This window comes from Glycine max, chromosome 20 (genome assembly GCF_000004515.6).
Source record: "Glycine max cultivar Williams 82 chromosome 20, Glycine_max_v4.0, whole genome shotgun sequence".
Classification (NCBI taxonomy): Eukaryota; Viridiplantae; Streptophyta; class Magnoliopsida; order Fabales; family Fabaceae; genus Glycine; species Glycine max.
In genome coordinates this window covers 3,688,866-3,709,125 of record NC_038256.2, presented here as the reverse complement: position 1 = coordinate 3,709,125, position 20,260 = coordinate 3,688,866, and the positions used below count along the sequence as shown (strand labels likewise).

Genomic DNA, 20,260 nt, shown 5'->3' with positions numbered 1-20,260 from the left:
ACGGTTAAAAATCATCATAATAGGCCTTACAAAACCATTATTGAAGGCCTTATTTGTAGTAGTGCTCTAAGCTCCCGCATATTTGGTGTAAGGTGTTTTGTACCAAAAATTATTCATGCTACAAAATATTTATGTAACTTGAATGAGACAAAAATAACATTTAAAATAGTTAGAAATTTCAACTAGCAAATTGAAATTTTCATTTTTGTACCAAATCCAAATCAGTTTGAGGTTGGGCATGGATGTATCTCTTTGAGAAGCATTGGATCAGCTATGGTCCTCAATTCCTAAAGGCATATCTCATTTCCTTAATTGTGCATAATTGTCCATTTTCTAGAGGCTCAAAACAACAATTTTCTACTTGTAAAAATAAGGATATATAAAATAAGTGGTTAGATTCTCAAAGAAAAATAAAGCAAAAATCTCCAAAAGTTAACCCATAAAGGGAAAAAGTAAAGAACATACAAGTGTTTAGGCCATAGATCATGGGTTGTTACTGCATTCAATATACTTTTATAAACATTCATGGGTTGTTATTGCATTCAATATACTTTTATAAACATTCATTATGAAAAATATTAGCAGACAAATAAATGCACATTATTTTATTCACATGGATTATTGTTATTTATTTTTCAATTATATTTGTAATATTATAATTTTAATAAAAACATTTTATTGTTGAACTAAAATTTGGGTAAATATTTTAATGTTTTTGAAGTCAAAAACTCTCTTGGTTATCAATGGGGATTAGGTCTAATAAAGGAGGATTAGTCTCTTACAATGTGTTGATGAACTAAGGTTCAAATCACTATTAAGAGACATAATCACATTTAGTATCTGATCATACCCCAAATAAAATTAAGTATGAAGGAGCGAATAAAAAACACTCTCTTTGTCACAAACTCACTCCCCAATATATTGTTTCTACACCTATTATAGTATCTGCATAAATCCAAACGGAAAAATATAAGAATGTCTCATAAATTACATTTATATTTTTGGTACCATAGATCAAATAACTACATATATAAAATGAAACCTGAACCATGACTCTCTGAGTAAGGCACCGACATTGATGTGGCACAAGTGCTCTTTTGTCTTTTACATTTTGTAATTTTTAATTACAAAATAAATGGTTTTAATTGGGTTTTAATTTTTAATTATTCTACCTTTTTATCATTAAACCTATTTTAATTATCGTTTTATTGTTTTATCATTAAACCAATTAGTTTTTGACCCATACGAAGCACATGGTTAAATTTATTTGTGTAGTTATATGGTGATTTTATTTGTGTCACTATAAAACATTTATTGTTGTTACAAAGCATTGTAAATGCATATAAATTTTTTAAACATATTTCTTCACATGTCCCAAACATTTACCTTTTTACGACGCACATTCTAAGACAGTTATGCGGAACTATCTTAGAATGTGACGCGGTGGTATTTTTGTAATTATGAATAATTATTTTTGTTTTCACGACTTACATTTTAATATGGTCTTGTTCAACCATCTTAGAATGTAGGATGATGGCTTTTGTGTAATTTTGAGGAACATAGACAATGATGGTATTGTCTAAAGGATTGTCGTTGAAGTTGTACCCTAAATTTCTAAGAATCATTACCCTAACTGGCTATGTCACGCGCACCTCAGCTCACTAAACCTCGCTCAACCTCACGCCCACGTCGCTCACCCTTGCTCAACCTCGCTCACCCAGAGAGACCACTCGTTAGCTTATTCGCTTAATTTGTGTCCTCAGTCCGTCGTTCATTCACACACTCAGCGACCATCGAACCTGTCTCCTGTGTGTCGTGTCGGCATCATGTGCGGCTATTGTTAGTCAGGTAAGCAGTTTTTGTTCAATTTACATTTCCTTACAATGTTTCCTTGTTCATTTGATATGTTCAATTAACATTACCTTACATGGCATGTCTCACAAAAGCCCCTATTTCCCCTAACACATAATATCGAAATTTAGTTTTTGATGTAGTTGTTTTGTTGAAGTTTGTTGTTCATTCCCAATATATCTTTGGTTCTTTTTTTACTTCTGGCGACTTAAGGGTTTGGTATTTTCATTATAGCCTACTCTTCCCAATTATCTCTTTTCATTATATATTGAAAATGATATTGAGAGTACATACATTAGTGTAGGCTTTTACTATACCGTGTTCAAACATGGAAGGTAGCTCTAGAATTTTTTAAAGTATGTAGTGATGATTAAGCTATGACAAAAATGAGAGAACTTCAATATTATAATGTTACTTGTTTGAGTATGCAAATAGAGTGTATCATTTTGGCATAGTAGCTAGTGAAGTCAACAATTTGGATTATAAATGGAAGTTTATAACCCTGTTGATTTTAAGCTTTGCTTCCCTAAGATCTTAGTCTGTCAGTTCTAATAAACAAAATTTTATTTGAACAATCTTTATACAAGTTCATGACTATGAACAAAAGGTTGACACACTAACACCAAATTCATTTAAGATATCAACAATATTATGTAGTTACTAATTATTGCTACTAATTATCTAAATTAGTTATCAGTATGGTATAATTAGGTATAAGTCTAGCTCAATATAATTACTTTTGTTCTAATTAATAGTCCTTTGCAAATTTACCCTTACAATTGATTTTTCAGCTTGTTAAATCCACTCCATTAATCAGTATACGTCCAGAGTCAGGGATATAAAATCTCTGGGAGTTGGAAGTCATCTTCTCAATCAAATTCCTAGCTTCAATAGGGGTCATATCACCAAGAGCTCCACCACTGGCAACATCAATCATACTCCTCTCCATGTTGCTAAGTCCCTCATAGAAATATTGAAGAAGGAGTTGCTTAGAAATCTGGTGGTGAGGACAGCTTGCACACAATTTCTTGAATCTTTCCCAGTACTCATACAAGCTTTCTCCACTAAGTTGCCTGATGCCTGAAATGTCTTTTTTGATGGCAGTAATCCTAGATGCAGGGAAGAATTTCTCCAAGAACACCCTCTTAAGGTCATCCCAACTGAAAATAGACATGGGAGCAAGGTAGTATAGCCAATCTTTTGCCACTCCCTCCAGAGAATGAGGAAAAGCCTTTAGAAAGATATGATCTTCTTGGACATTTGGGGGCTTCATGGTGGAACAAACAATATGGAACTCCTTAAGATGCTTATGAGCATCTTCACCAGCAAGACCATGAAACTTGGGCAGCAAATGTATTAGTCCAGTCTTGAGAACATATGGAACACCCTCATCAGGATATTGAATGCACAAGCTTTCATAAGTGAAATTAGGTGCAACCATCTCCCTAAGAGTCCTCTCACGAGGTGAAGGTTGAGCCATGTTCTCAGTATAAAAATTAGTAGTGGAATGCTCAAAATCAGAATATTCAGAATCACCCTCAACAGAATGCTCAGAATGACCAGGATGCACACTATGCCTAAATAATCTATGAAAGGTTCTATCTATTTCATGATCAAAGGGTTGTAAATCACCTGGATTGCCCCTAGTCATGCACTATATGCAGCAAATAATGTGTTTCTCAACAGCACCTAACAAGGGGGTAAAACTACAACTATACTCAAACGATATCAAAATAAGCTAAAATTTTGTGAGGAATACCCTAAAATCATGAAAAGATAGCACAAAAAATTTCAAACAAAAATTCAAAACCTAACTATGAAAAATACCTAAGAAAAGTTTAGAAAAATAGGACAATAATACTTAAAAAAAACTTAGTAAACGGCTGATTTTTGGAGTTTGGGAGTCCCCAACCGTCTTCAGCAAGCTTCAAATGTATGGGAAATTGTTTTCTACCCCAAATGCATATATAATAATAGTTATTCTGATACCCGGAGCAAAAGTTATGATCGTTTTAAGTTTTGCTAAAAACAAGTTTCAAAAATTTTTGTCTCTCTCAAATAATGCCACACCAAGTGCTCCTGATATTTTTCACACGAAATATGGATCAAAAGAAGCTACCACACAAAAATTCAGCCAAAAATAACAACTCTAACTATCAAAACAAAAATCGTAAATTAAATTACAAAATCCGTCGTTAATTCCAGTTGCAAATCACTGTTCATAGCAAAACAAAAGATTGAATCAGTCGCTAAACAAGGAATGCAACTGAAATGCAAAACAAAACGCTACATAAAATAAGATAACTAAACACTATTATGAACCTTTGGCCCACAGCTCCCCGGCAATGGTGCCAAATTTGATCGAGACCGTACCCGAATCAAATAAACATTAAAAATGCAGTATCTAGGAAGTGATCCTAGGTCATCTCCCAACGAGCAATGGTCAACCAAACGTTCATAACAGATGGTAATAAAACAGTAACGAATTGGGGGGGGTTGTTTATTTTTGCAAATTAAACAACGAGTAAAATTGAATTAGAAAATATCAGAATTAAAACACGTTGCTTCCCCTTGATTCACAAGCAAGTCTCGTATCCTAGGTTACGAGAATTTATCCTTTATCAGTTCAACCACTTAATCCAACCCTAAATTAAATTACTAAGCGAAATTTAACATAAGGCATTCATTATGTGATTAAGCAACACATACACCAATTAATCATGAACGATCATTAAGCATGAACGTAAATTAAGCGCGAAGACAATTAATCAAGCACTAAGCATGCATGGGTTAATAGCAACAAATACAGAGTAATTGGTGAAGAGGAAAAATTGATCAGAATTTAATAGTAATAATAGAACCTCAAAGAGAACTGTGCTTGATCCTCAAGAGAAAACAACGCTGGAGACTTAGCCTTCCATTAATCAATAGAGAATGAAATTGTAGATTGAAGCAAAAACAAAATTTTATTGCTAAAACGAAAAGTGACTAAAACAAAAAAAAAAAGAGTAGCACTCTGAAAACTAAAACGAAAAAAAGAAGAAGAGAGAAGAGAGAGAGAGAGAGAAAAGAGAGGAAGGAGAGAGAGAGAGAGCTTAAACTAGAACCTTGGTGCTGTTATATAGTTTTTATCCCCAAAACTTTACAAATCTGTTTTAAATCCAAACCCATAAATGAAATAAAATAAAATCTAGATAAGATAAGATCTAGATGAAATAATATCTAGATGAGATAAAATCTAGATAAGATTTGGTAGAATAAAATTGTCTGCTATCTTCAAGTCCAAGCCCAATTCCGGATTCATGCCCAATTTCTTATAATTCTCCTAAAATTGAATTAAAAACACAAAATTAGTCCAGTAGGCCCAATTGATAAAACTGCATAATTAAATTGACAATTAAGGCTAATCAGTAATTAAAATGGTGACAAAAAAGGTTAAGAAATAGGAGAAAATGATGACACATCACCCGCCTGTGTTTTTTCTTTAATGCTATCTATAGCAAGGTTATTGACCCAAAACAATTGGATGATTTGGACAATGAGGCAGCCATTATCCTGTGTGAATTAGAAATGTATTTTCCTCCATCGTTTTTTGACATCATGGTTCACTTAATTGTTCATCTTGTACGTGAGATTCGGTTGTGTGGGCCTGTGTTTTTACGCTTGATGTATCCAGTTGAACGTTACATGAAGGTCTTGAAAGGATATACAAAAAATTGATATATCGACAAGAGGCTAGCATTGTTGAAAGATACGTTGCTGAGGAAGCTATTGAGTTTTGTTCAGAATATATAGACACCACTACACCAATGGGACTTCCTCAAAGTCATCATGATTGCACCATTGAAGGTAGGGGCACATGAGGGTTCAATGTTGTAACCATGGATTGCCAACAGCTGCCACAAGCTTATCTATATGTATTACACAACACAACAGAGGTCATCCCTTACATAGATGCTCACAAACAACATGTTAGCCGTATTCACCCAAAAATTAACATGATAAGTTTTGTTGCAAGAACATAATAGAACTTTCATACCCTGGTTTAGACAAACAATCTTCGTCGATCACAGTGCTTCGAAGACATTACAATTGCTAGCTGTCGGTCCAAATTTGAATGTTCCAACTTGGAGGGGATATGATATCAACCAGTATTCTTTCTACACAAAGTCCCAGGATGATAAAATTAGTGTGCAGAACAACAGGGTCAATGTTAATTGTCAATCGCATCACTTTTGTAGTGCTTCTGAAAATAATCCCATTGAAGCATGCATGCCTTATTATGGAGTCATTGAAGATATTTGGGAGCTTGATTACGATCAATTTAGAGTACCTCTCTTCAAATGTCACTGGGTGAATGGAAATACCGATGTGCATCAAGACAAAATGGGATTTACTTTAGTAGACCTTAAAAAGGTAGGTTACAAGGACGACCCATTCATCATGGCAGCGCAAGCTCGACAAATGTTTTATGTAGAAAATCCATGCGACTCTAGATGGTTAGTGGTTTTGCAAGGGAGAACTTTTTCTATCGGTCACCATATTGATGGTTCAACACTTTATGTGACTGACATGTCACCTTTCTCCAAAGACATGCCTTCAACTACTGATGAACAAAAGGATGATGTATATGCAAATCGTACTGATCACGAGGAAGGTTTATGGGAGAACATTCCTACGTAACTGTGTAAGCACAAAGTACCATATACGTATTCCATGTCTTTTAACTATCATGCATAAATTTATAATTTAATTTCGCAACTTAATGCGTATTGCATAACTTAATTTGTGGTAACTGAATTTTGTTATTTTCTACAGGCTGATGGCAACACTCCCAAGGTCACCACCACATTCAAAAAATCCTCCAGAGGTTACTTCAAAAAGGACTAGACAATCCACCAGGCTCAAAAGCCTGACTACTAGAAGCTTAGATAACCCACAACCAATTGTTAATGTGAATCCTGCTACTAGTAGAGGCTCAGGGCCCCATAAAGAGAAATTTCACAGTTATCTAGGGGTTGTTGCAAGAGAAAAAATTCCTATTGTCCACGCGAATTGGAGTGTTGTCCCAGACGATCTTAAAACCCTAATATGGGAAGATATTTTGGTAAGTCATTTTAAATACACGTATGTTTATCATTGTATTTTTAAGTTTGATTTAAATGAATCAATTACTTACTGTTACATAACACCATTATTATGTGCAACACAAATTTGACATCCCTGAACGTGAGGATGAGAAGAAGAAGGTGATGTCAACAATCGCAACTAGATGGAGGCAATTTAAGTCTTCGTTGAATTTTAAATTTGTCTATGGTAACAATGACAGTCAACAAATATCTTATCCTACAGTGAAGTATGGTCTTGAAAATGGATTCATAGTTGTATATGTTGTTATGTAATATATATATATATATATATATATATATATATATATATATATATATATATATATATATATATGAATATTTGTTGCTTGTGTTTGTAAGGGTATACGGAAGAAGGCGCAGGAAATTCAGAAGTACAATGACTACCCCCACGTACTGTCTCGTAGGAGTTATGAACTTCTTGACAAGAAACTTATGGACAAGAAGAGGAAGCGTCAAGATCAGCAAGATGAGTTTACTGAAAACCCAACACTCAGCCTCGACCCTCCATCCCATGTGTCGAGACACCTGAAGTGGAAGATGGCCCGCACAAAGTGTTATGGCCAAATAACCTCTCAAGCGGCAAAGCAAATTGCAGACAAAATTGTGAGTTAATGTCTTTTTCGCTTATAGTGATTGTCAAATAATCGTTATCTAACACTCAACTTTATTTTATTGAAATTCAACAAATATATCTGCATGTAGGATTCATTAGAGGAACAGGCTACGCAGGGAAGCTTTGTTCCGCATGGGCGTCAGGACATACTGAACACGGCCATAGGCCAACCTGAGCATCTAGGGCATGTTTGTGTCGCAGGGACAGGTGTCACAATAAGCCAATACTTTGGCCAAGTGTCACATGCTTCTAGCACGTCCTCACCATCAATCTACCAACAACAGTTGGCTGAAATCATCGGTGGAATTAATGACGAGATAAGAAAGGAGGTGGAAGAAGAACACAAGCAGCAGCAAGAGGCTTGGAGGAGGGAAGTTGAAGAACAACACAGCCGCGATATGGAGATAATGAAGCAAGAGTTAAAACAAGCACTTAAAATAGAATTATCTCATATTTCATCACATCAGTCAGCCCTTATTGAGGCGCCAAAAATGAAACCTTTAGCTGCGCGTGTAAGCATAAAGGGAAGCTATGCTGCACCTGAGGCACAAGGATTACCTAAAGAGCCTTCTGATGTTGATGTGGATCGAATAGGGTTGTTCGTAGTTGAAGATGAAAGTACTTTGCTAGTGGCACCATACATAATGTTCGTTATGTAGATGACGTTGTTAGGGTGAAGGTTGTCACATATTACCACCCGGACGCTGAGGTCCCTTATCCTACATCAGAGGTTCGGTATATGAACCAGGCTGTTGGCACATTCATCACATGGCTCAGACATCTTGTTAGAAAAGTAACTGATGAGGTTTTTTTTTTCCCCCTATAAATCCCTTTTATTTTTTGTCATGCATAATTACATGTACACTAATTGGTATTATGATAGGTGGTGCTGGTATCCAATAAGCCTCCACCGAATTCTGTTGAACAGCCTGACAGGGCCAATGTTGTGGCCACAGCTGATCCTCTAGGAGAGTTGGTTAAGGAGTTGTATGTCGTTTACCAAAAGCCAATGGAGTTGTCATGGGATGGGGCGAAATTTGGGATACCTAATTCCATAAATGGTTTTTTCATCACACATGCAGATGTAACTGAAATCATTTTAGGTGACAAATATTTAAACATATCTATACTACAGTTGTGGATGATGTAAGTAAATTATATATGTTATTGTAAGTCATAATTAATTCTCCACTCTATATTTGGCTAACAATATTGTTTATCATCTTTAAAAAAGGTTTATGAATGATTGGACTACAAGCTTAGTTTTTGCTCCAGTTTATGGTTTGCTTGAGCCCTAGTCTATATGTTGTGCAAAGGACACGTGTTAAGAATGTGAACAGTACATTGAAACGTGGGTTAAGGAATCACATCGACAAGTCTACTTAGGACCTTTCTTGAATCAGTAAGTCAATTGATGTGGTTGTTATCAATGTGTTTGCATTTATTTGATGGTCAATTTTATTTTGTTGACTTCAAGGCACATTGGCAACTTCTGGTGTTGTGTCCACGAAAGAATATTGTAGTATGGTTTTGTTCTGTACGGAGAAAGCCTGATGTTCACATTAGGGCTATAGTTAACAAGTAGTTGGAAAGCTTATAAAATTTAGCATTGGTCATCAGTTGTAGTTTAGCAGTCAAAAGATTACATGTTATATACGTTTTTTTTTTAATTTTCAAACTTAGTGCAATGAAGAAAATATCCACTACTTTCCAAGGCAAGGAGAATGGACCTCCACCTCAATGGATTGAACCAAAGGTATGTCGTAATCCCTATATTTATGGAAATTTGAAATCAGTATCATGTGTAACAAAAAATGACCAAGCTTAATTGGGTATTTTCATATTGCATGTAGAGTCATGTACAAGCCGAAGCCTATGAGTGTGGATATTATGTGATGCATTAGATGTGGTGCATCGTCACCGACAGTTTGAAGAATGAATGGATCAAGGTATGTATACTATTACACTAACTAATGAATTTACGAAGTATGAAATCGTACTTGAATGCTTCATGTACTAACCTTATATAATTTTTTCCAATTTGTAGTGCTTTTCTGATGGAACACCATTAGGCAGTGACATCATGACGACACTACGCAAGAAATGGGCAGCCTATTTTCTACAAGTTGGAAAGATGGATGTAAATTAGACAAATTTACATGACATAGGAACATTATTGTTTGTAACATAAAATTTTCATTGTTTAAGTTTCATGATTATTCGTGGTCATGACAAAATATCCATATATTCCAGTTTGAAACCAAGCAGGTATAATACCTTTGTTGATGATGTCACAAAAACCCTTGTTTCTTTGGAATTATTTTGCCTCATTGATATTTTATCTATTTGTTGTAGGGAGAAGAAATTTGTGTAGCTCTTCAGACACATATAAATGATGTAATGGTGCACGGTTATTCAAAAGCATGATCAGCTTCTACTGCTGGTGGTTCTCTGAACGGAGACTAGTAATTCTAAACCTCCTAATATGGAATTATACGAGAAGCGTGTTCAAGAATTATCAAAACTTATTGAAGAATCTCAAAAAAAATGATGATCAAGTAAGTCTTAACTTCTAGTTTATAATATAGTATATTATGCTGGTTGAACAACAAACATCGAACTTAGGATAGTTTCTAGTTGCTTAGTAAATCAAACCTAAGACTTATTTTCTTCCCTTTGTTAAGTCAAAGTTGAGGATTGATACTAGTTGCATTTGAGTAAAAACAAAGAGGCTTGCATCTGCCTAAAGTTATTAATACACACTTTATGTTCATATCATTTTGGATGTCTAATACTTGCTTTAGAGTTAATAGTTATATCCTAAATGATATTGAACAACTGCTTGAAGAATTACGTGTGAAGCAAAAACAAGAAGATAAAATGCAAGAAGAATTGGATGATTTGAAAGAATCCTTAAAAGTTGATAAGCAAAATCTGGATGCAGTTACAAGTGATCGTAATAGACTTTTATCATTATGCAATGAAAAAGATACAGGTAATGATCAATGGGTCTTTTATCTCTGCATTATTGATCAATTAGTCTTACTGATTGTACAATCTAACAGGCTGCTATTCTAGACAAAAGGAATATGGAATCTAGGATGTCCAAGTTAAATAATGTGGTGATAGAGAACACTGCCAAAAAGGATCTTGTTAATGCTGCAAATAGACAAGTAAGATACTCCATGAAATTGTTATTTATGCATAGACTATTATCATGTTGATTAATATTGGTGATTTTATTTTCGATGTATAAACTATGGACTTTGTATGGTACCAATAGGTGACTCAAAAGCTTGAAGATGAGCTAAAAATGTGCAAATATGAGTTGTTATCAACCAATGAAACTATCAGAAGCTTGAAAAGTGAAAATTTGGTTTTGGAACAGAAGTTATCTGCACTTTAAAATATATAGGAATTCATTTGAATAATTCATAAGGTCGATACATATATAGGAATTCATTTTACTTTTCAAAGTGCTTCAAACTAGAAAAGATTTGAATAATCCATATTGATTGCATAAAATTTATTTAATTTCATATTTTCATGTGTAATATTGCGGGTATTTGAATGTTTGAAGTTTGTGAATACCTAAAAAAATAGCTCCAGTAAACAAAATAACAAAAAAAAATGCATTCTACATCGGTTCTTTGAAGACCGATGTAGAATGGTCTCATTCTAAGACAGTCACGTGTGGAGGACCGTCTTAGAATGGGGTACCATTCTACATCGGTCTTTACTGTTTGATCGTCGTAGAATGCTTCCAATTCAACATCGATCTCTGCCCATTGACCATCGTAGAATGCGTACCATTCTACATCGGTCTTTGACACGTAGGACCGTCGTAGATTGGGTACCATTCTACATAAGTCCTTGCCTTATGACCGTCGTAGAATGCGTACCATTCTAAGACGGTCCCTCACAGGTGATCGTCTTAGAAATGTACCCATTCTAAGACGGTCTTCGCGACCATCTTAGAATACATGGCACCTTTTTACGACATCGTCTACGACGACGATCATTAACCAATGTAGAAAGGGCCCATTAACCGATGTAGCATGCGTTATTTCTAGTAGTGTTCTTTGTGATGCTAATATCCAGGTCAAATGTTTCTACAATCCCCAATAGGAAAAAGCCAGACATTGGGACAAAAGGATAAAATAAGTAGTAAATTATTAGCATTCTCAACCTGGTGTGTGCGTCACAAAGAAAAAATAAAGTAAAGGGAAAAAGAAAAAACAAACTTAATAGTACTCTTGATTTAAAAAATAAAGGAATTTAATTTGCTAAGAAAAAACTTCAGGGATTAAAATCCCACATAGTTCAAACTAAAAAGCCCAAAAGTACACAGTTAAGCCAGAAACAAAAATTTGTTGCCAGAGGGAAGCAATAACATAAATTATACAAATAAAAATACATGTATCATTTCAAAGTTTTATGAGACCTAAAAGATTGTTGTTATAAGGTACAAATAGGATTTGAGAAAGTGATAATGTATCCATGTAGAAGGATAAGAAAGATAAAGAAGATTAATGAAGAAACTGAAAAAATATACAGAAAATGAAATCAAAAGTAAAAATAAAAAACACATCCAACTGAAGAGGTATTGGAAAACAAGAAGATCAAACATCAAAAGGATTTAATTTAAAATACTATTATTAAGTGAAGCCAGATACCATTTCATCAAAAAAGAAAAAAAGTAGGAGGGGAAACAGAGAGAGAAGAGTGATAAGAAATACCAAGATTACGGTTGTTAATGCCAATAAGTTCAATCCCCTCAATTGCAAGAACACAATCAATTTCCCTCTCATCATGAACCTGTGAACAAGCAACATAAAATGTCAAAAAATCCTCGTGCTCATCAGGAAATAAAAGATTCTGCATAGTAGACCTAGAATTATGGTGTAAGCACAGATAAGGAAACATAGCATTCAGATTCGTCTAGAAAAATTATATTGACAACTTTTGTATCTTGACAATAAGTACTAAATACAGACAATTCTGCAGGTATCATAATCATCAGATCAGTCATGAGAGTCCAAAGTTTTGATGAAGCTAATTTGGTTCGTGTCTGGTTACAACATAGGCCTAGTCAATCTAAAGATTTTATACTATTAAATATAATACACTTTAATTCTTGCTATCATGTACAAAATCATTATATTAAAGAGGTTCCCAGTTTATACATTACACTATTCAAAACTCAAAGTGGCCCACTTTAGGACCAAGTTTACATAAAATGGGATAAACTCTACATAACATGAGGACTAAATTCATATTAAACACCAGATGTCAGTAAGCTTAAAATGTTTTGTTAATGTTGAAGTTGAATGTAATTAAAATATTGATTGAAAAATAATGAGCATGTGTTGTTTTAGCTTATTTTAAAAAATATTTTTAATAAAATAAACAATTTTATACTTTTTATGTGTTTAATTAAATTGTTTTTACTTAAAAAATATTTTTTTATTTATTTAAGAAGAAATTTAAAATTAATTTTTAAAAAACATTTTTTGAAATATTTTTATTAAGTTTGAATAAAGTGACTAATATATATTTTGTTCATTTTTAATATATGTAATATTTAATTATTTTTCATCTAAACTATTAATTGCCAGTATTCTCACAATTTTTTTTATAAATATAAGATTTAATTATTAATTTGGTTCTTAAATTATTTTAAATAGTTTAATTTAGTTATTAAATTATTTTAAAAAAATCAATTTAATTTTCATGTTCTTAAAAATTTTAGAACTAAATTAATTATTTTTAAGAATTTGAGGATGAAATTGAATTATTTAAAATAATTTAAATATTAAATTAATAATTAAACGTAAATATAAATACAAAAGTCGTTTATTTATAACTTATGTCAAACTCAAACCTTGAAAGATCAAAAATTGAGAAAGGAGGCAAAAGATTGTGTATATTCACAAAAAAAAAAAGAGAGAGAGAGAAAGATTGTGTATATTTACCTAATCAAGGCATTAAATGGTATAATAAATCCAATATCAGGGACTATTCAATTCATAATCATAAAACAAACCTTTATGCCAGCCTTTTTTATTGCCTCAAGATTTTCAAAGCTTCCCTGGACCAATATTAAAATAGAGTTTATTTTGTTGCAATATCACTTAGTACTGAAATCAGCCAAATATTATCTAGCAGTACACGTAACAAATTCCAGGTGTGTTGGTTTACCTTAAAATACTTTTCATCCGTCAAAACACTTAGACATGCTACTCCACCTTTCTCATAAGCTTTATCAATTTCAACCTATCACAGAAACCTCTAAAATTGTGGCATATGCCATGAAGAGAAGAAATACAAACTAACAATAGTGTCAAATAAGTTTCTTGAAGGGCATGATACATTGGCTGATACAACAATACTAAGAGATCAAGATACTCAATGAGAAACCATAACATATTCCTGATACAATAAATTCCGAACAGGTCCTTATTTATAGAAGATAAAATTAAAAAATTATAGGATTGACTTCATAAATGCAATAATTGTAGGAGTGAATAGAGGGTCAATGATAGATTTGAGATGAAGGAATTTATTTTGATGGGCATGCATCTCAAAGGGGTAAAAAATTAATTAGGAGAAGCAAAAAGCTTGAGATGCAAAGGAGAAGAAATTGATATGCATCAAAAACAATTTAAGACTTATCTCTGCAAACATGACTCAGATCAAGCACTTATTCTATAACAAGTAGATTCAAGAAGCCAAATAAAAATAAAAAATAAAATTGAATAGACTAAATTTAACCAACTAGATGCAATGGGGTGTCAATCACGAAGCCAAATAAAAATGAAATATTTTTTTTTATAAGCAAAGTAATTTATTGATACAAGAATGCTTGAAATGAGCACAAAAGGTGCCCAAAAGAAGACTCTGTACAAAACATGATGCCGCATAATATAAAGCTCAACAGAAAGTTAGCCTAAAACAGACAGATATTCCCCGTCCCACCTAAAGGCTAAAAAATAGTCCAATAAAAGCTATACAACCTCATGAGTAAAACTCATGTGTCACTGGAATTATTACAATTAAAATCAGACACATCTCACAATTTGTTGTGTAGCCTGACATTAACAGTGTACCCATATAGTGTTTGTCTAAATGCCTATATAAGTAATCCCACCGACTTGATATTACACACTCACATGATCGTGAATAGAGATGGATATGGGGAAAACTGAAAAATAGAGTAAGAGAAAAAAAACAAAAGAGAGAATGATCAGAAAAAGGAAGAGAAAAACTTTCTCTCGATTGGAAACCACTGCTAGCTCCATCGCAAACCGCCATGCACCACCATGTCTCGTTGCCGAAAGCAATTTTTGACGGCCTCCTCATCTCTTTTCTCCTTGTCTCCTTTACCTTCTTTCTAATTAGTAAGTTGGTGAATTAGTATATATTGCCAATGCCTTCCCCATTATTTTCTTTTCGCTTGATTGCTTTATTCCACATTTCGTGAATTTTACTTCCCAATTTTTTTTCGTTGCTAAAAACTTTAACATCATATTTTTCAATTTTTTGCAGTTTACCAATTGTCTATTATCGCTAGTTGACCATCAATTGTTGTTAGTTGACTTACTACATGGAAATGTTGATTGTGAATGTTTGACTCTGATGCTAATGTGGCAATACGCGTTGCATTGACATGAATTGTTTATGAGGTATTAGCCAGTTGATACGTAGGCAGGTGTAGTGTGAAGTTTTTATAGTTTGAGCCTAACTTTAATATTTACCTATTACAGGTTAATTTTCAAGGCCATTTTTGCTTTGTTTGGAGGCCAAGTAGGTCATACTAGACAAGCCTTGAATTTTTTAAATACATCAAGCCTATTTAACCGACACATTAAAGACTTAATATTAAAAAAATATTAAATTGTCAAGCCAACATACATAATTGAAATTACTAATTACTAAAGAAGTAGAACATTTAATTTTAAATTCCATCATTCAAATTCTATAATGTCAAAATGAAATTGTAGTTATCATAATCCTTAAGTAAATTATAATATTACGGTAAAAAAAGTAAATAATAATTATATTTTTAGTGGGTTAGGTGGGTCAATTCGGCTCGAACCCGTCTAACCTGCGGGTTAAGTGAGCTAGCTTGAGTTTCATTATTATGAAACTCTTGCTTTTTTTTAGTTTGGCCCAGCCCAGACCCATGGTAAGTTGAGTTAGATCACCAGGTTTGGGCCACTTTAAGAGGCCTATGTGTGTTATTGATTAAGGCACTTTTCTTACCTTTTCTTAGATTTAGAAGGTTGTTTTGACTCTAATTATGTTGTTTTTATTAGTTTGTGAATTTTAGTGTAATATTTTGATTTCTTGGTTATTTTGTAGTAATTTATCCCATCTTTTTTTTAGATAAAAGTGTTGAAATGGAAGGAGTGTCTTGGAGAGCAAGTTTGGAGCACTAAAGCTCTAGAAAGCTTAGTTTGGACAACGAAAATTCAAGAAAAATGAAAAATGATATTTGACTAAGCTAAATCCATGGCTGAGCGAGTCTATACTCAAAATGAAAATGTTATCTTTTGTATTTTTAGGCTTGACTTGCAAATATATTTTGATTTTCCCTCTTCTTTTGTATCATTATTGTATCAGTTGAAGCTTTTTGTACTGTTCTATTAGGGAGAAAAAGCTCTCAAGTGTTCATGTGTTCATCATTCATTTCTCACTTTTCCATGTTTAAATCTAAGTTACTCACCTCTATGAGGGGCTGATATTTCCATTGATGTAAGGGGTAGAAGTAGTCAGTTCTAAACTATCATGTATATTTGGATATGAATTAATATACATTTTGCATATTTATGTTCTATGATAACATTTTGTGTCTTTTTTCTTAATGCTTGTTGTGGATTGACCAACCGTGACACAATTTTGGGATGTGAATGATGCTGGGAAACACTTTTATTATCTTGAAATGAACAAAATGTCCATAAGGCTTGGTGTCTACAAATGGAACTAGGTTTTTTTTAATAATCTTATGGTCACAAAGCTTAAAGCTAGTATGTTTGTTAAGGCTTTGAGGGATCTTAGCCTAGGGGATGTATCTAAGGCTTCTTTTACCAAAAGAATTAGGATTTAGAAAAATTTTATTGAATGATTTTAACATTAGAGCATGAGTGAGATATATATGCCACGCTAATGCATGAAGAGAGTGGAGAACAAGTGAAATCTACCCCTACAATAGCTTCTATCATTTGTGTAACATCTTGTTTACTATGTTTTCTTGTTTTGAAACCACATAAAAGCATATACTTTTCTATTTTACAACTTAATCTATTTGTTACTCTAAAAAACCACCTCAAAGTTTATGTTTTTAGTGCTTTCTTGTATTATTTTTAGGCCTATTTTAACAATTCACTGCCTTGCTTATATTGCACCAGTCTCATGAGAAACATATTTAAACTTATCCATTATATTAATTGTTTGATTGCTGCACTTGTCAATATTTCCATAACAATATATTAAATATATATAATTGGTTAGATTTTCTATTATTTTATATATACATGGTGGTCTTGGTAGTTTTTATTTATGTAGACAAACTTTGGTTGTAATTTTTTTGTCATACCTTGTGGCCCTACAAAACAAGTAGAATAATTTTAGTTTTGCCTTTTTAAAATAATTAAACAATCATTTTATCTAAAATCTACTAATAAATTGAATTTTTGAAATGCATAGGATTATTTAAAAATTTGACTATTGATTCATGTGATTCGAGCTAATAGGTTAAATTGAACTGCTCACGATCTTAAACCAAGCCGAGATTGAGCTAGAAAAAAAGGTTCATGTCAAGCATGAGTCAAGCTTTGAGCTAAGCTAAATATTAACGACCTGAATCAACTTGAATCAAGTTCGGCTAAGCTCAACTCATTTCTAGCTTAAGTTAAGTCCCACAAAAGTTAGGCTTAAGCCCCAAAATGATGTGCTCAAACAAAATGTCATTTCTTCAATATTTCCTTACTTTGATCTCACCATCATTTGCCACTTTAATCATCTTGCTTCTACATCAAATTAAACTAAAATTAAATGAAAGTTCATTCAATTAACTGTTTAAGAGATACTCAAATTTATTCCCAAACTAATTATTAAAATGGACAAACAAAGCTCACAAGTATTTGATTATTAAGATAATTTCCTTCAATATAATGATTCAATTTAATTCCTCAAGGCAATTATCATATCATCGGAATCTTGCATAGAATACCATAGATAAATCCTTTAAGATAGTGATCATATACGCCTTAGGAAGTTCCTTTGCTCAACATGAATATACACCTTTACTTAAATATATAACTTGGTTAAATTAATTGGATGTAGTTTTAATTTTTCACTTACAATGTTATATTTTATGTTCTTACCAAAATCCAGAACCGTGACACGTCATGGTTAACGCGGTTGAGTGGGGTCCCGAACTTCAGACGTCTGCTTGGAGAGATGCCTTTGATAGGAGGGGAGACCTACAGAATAAAAGATTTCAACGCTCAAATAAGAATATTAATGAAAAAAGTAAAACAAGTATATGCTTAAGTAAGCTTGTATGAGCGAGGGAGAGAGAGAGAGAGGCACTACTACAAAAATTTCTTTTTACGACACCGTTTTTACAATAGTTATAAGGCAACCGCTCTAGAAAGTGGCGCGGTGGCAATTTTGTAATTATTGCCCAAAAAATTGCAATTGACGACACATATTCTAAGGCGGTTATTGAAAACCACCCTCGAATGTTCTGTGTAATAAAATTTACGCCGGTTTCTATTAAAAAACCGTAGTAAATCAAAATAAAAAAAAAGAACAAAAAAAGAAAACAAAATTTTAGAGCACTTACCTTCTCGCTGCAGCTTTCGCATTTGAGCCCCTACCCTCTTCACTGAACCCGAACCTTCTCATCACTGCAGCTCTCAATCATTCTCACTGCCAATCATTACCACGCTCTTGCTCTGCACCCCTCCGTCTCACGCTCTTGCTCTGCACCACTCCGTCTCTGTAAAGATTCCCTTTTTTTTCTGCTTCCATCACAAACACCGCATCAACACACACATACACAATCTTGTTTTTTTCACTGTTTATTTTTTTAATTTATTATTGTAGCACGTTTCTCTCCAATTTGTTGCATAACCCATTTGGTTTTAGGTGCCAAAAAAGACCAAGTTGTTGTGTTCTTGAAGGCTGAAGCCCTCCTCTCTCTCTTAGGGTTTTCTCACCCCTTTTCTTGTATTTCATGGGTTTTCATTTGATTCACTGTTTTTGGGTTTTCATTTGACATTAATATGAAGTTGACACTTTTATTATAAATAAATGGTAAAACTTTAAGAATGGCGTTGAAAATAACTAAGTCTGAGGGAAGGGAAAATATTTAGAGTTGCTTCCACTTAGCTAGAGCTCTCTCACACTTATTGATAATAGGTTCCCACAAAAAGAAGATTGTATTCCTCAACTTGATGTTTGATTACAAGGCAGCGGTATAGGTAGGGAATTAGGTCAATAGCTTTAGGCCTGGAAACTGGGGGTATAATCTCCTCTTAAATGTTGGCGGAGTAATTATAAAAAGATTGTGTGGGAGATTTCTCAAATTAATAAAAGAATCTATTCCTAGCTGTAAAAAGAAAACAGAATAAGAGGATTTGGTCTATTGCTACAAGTCAGGAAGCAATCACCTTAAAAATCAGGAACTGATCACCAAAATTTTTGTGAAATAAGTTCATGTAAACTTTTTTAACTCGTGCTATGGTATATTGTTCTAACCCGTTCATAGGTTGCAAATTCTATACTGCTTGTTAATCTGGTCATTTCTTGTAAAGCCATTCTGTTTGTCTATGCCTAATAAAAAAATTAGCAAGTCTTATTAGGTGCTATTGGTTAAATGCATCATTTTACCCTATGTCTTTGCATGACAATTAGTTGTGAATCTTGTGATGGAGGTTTGACATTTATATTTCTAGGCTTTCTTGTATATATGGTTGATGTGCCATCATTTTCTTCTATTTTCTAAATCCTTTTTGCACCATTTTAATTACTGATTGATCTTAATTGTCTATTAATTAGGCAGTTTTATTATTTGGGCTCATTTAGCTAATTTGATGTTTTTAATCTAATTTCAGGAATTAATGAAACATTGGGCTTAATCCGGATTTTGGTTATGGACTTGAAGAGGGCAAATAAAGCAGCGCTTACCTTAGTTAATTTCTAATTAGGAAATTTCGCAATTTTATTTTATGTTGTTCAGTGTTTATTTCGTTTTGGGCCAGAGTATTGTAAAAAGGGCCCAGTGACTTTGAGTGACTTTTTTTAAATAGAAGCCTTGGGATTCGTGCAAGGCATTCTATTTCTGCTATTTTCATTATTCAGAGCTTTGGGTTTTCACGTTTTTCTGTTCCCTTGTTACGGTTTTCGTTCTTAATGCAAATTTCCGTTTTCTGCTTCTAATTACGAGTTCATTCTTGCTTCTTCTTCTACTTTCATTTACTTTTCTGTCTCATTTACGTTTCTGTCTCATTTACGTTTCTATTCATTTACGTTTCTGTTCATTTATGTTTCTGTTCATTTACGTTTCTGTCTCATTTACGTTTCTGTTCATTTACGTTTCTGCTTCATGTTTCATTTGCGTTTTCTGTTTGAATCC

General features: G+C 33.2%; 1 non-coding gene across 1 annotated transcript; it reads left to right on the top strand.

Moving 5' to 3' along the window:
- Window positions 1–2,846: 2,846 nt before the first annotated feature.
- Window positions 2,847–2,953, top strand: LOC113000827 (small nucleolar RNA R71). The gene has a single exon (XR_003266148.1). It is a non-coding gene; the product is annotated as a small nucleolar RNA R71 (small nucleolar RNA).
- Window positions 2,954–20,260: the final 17,307 nt, after the last annotated feature.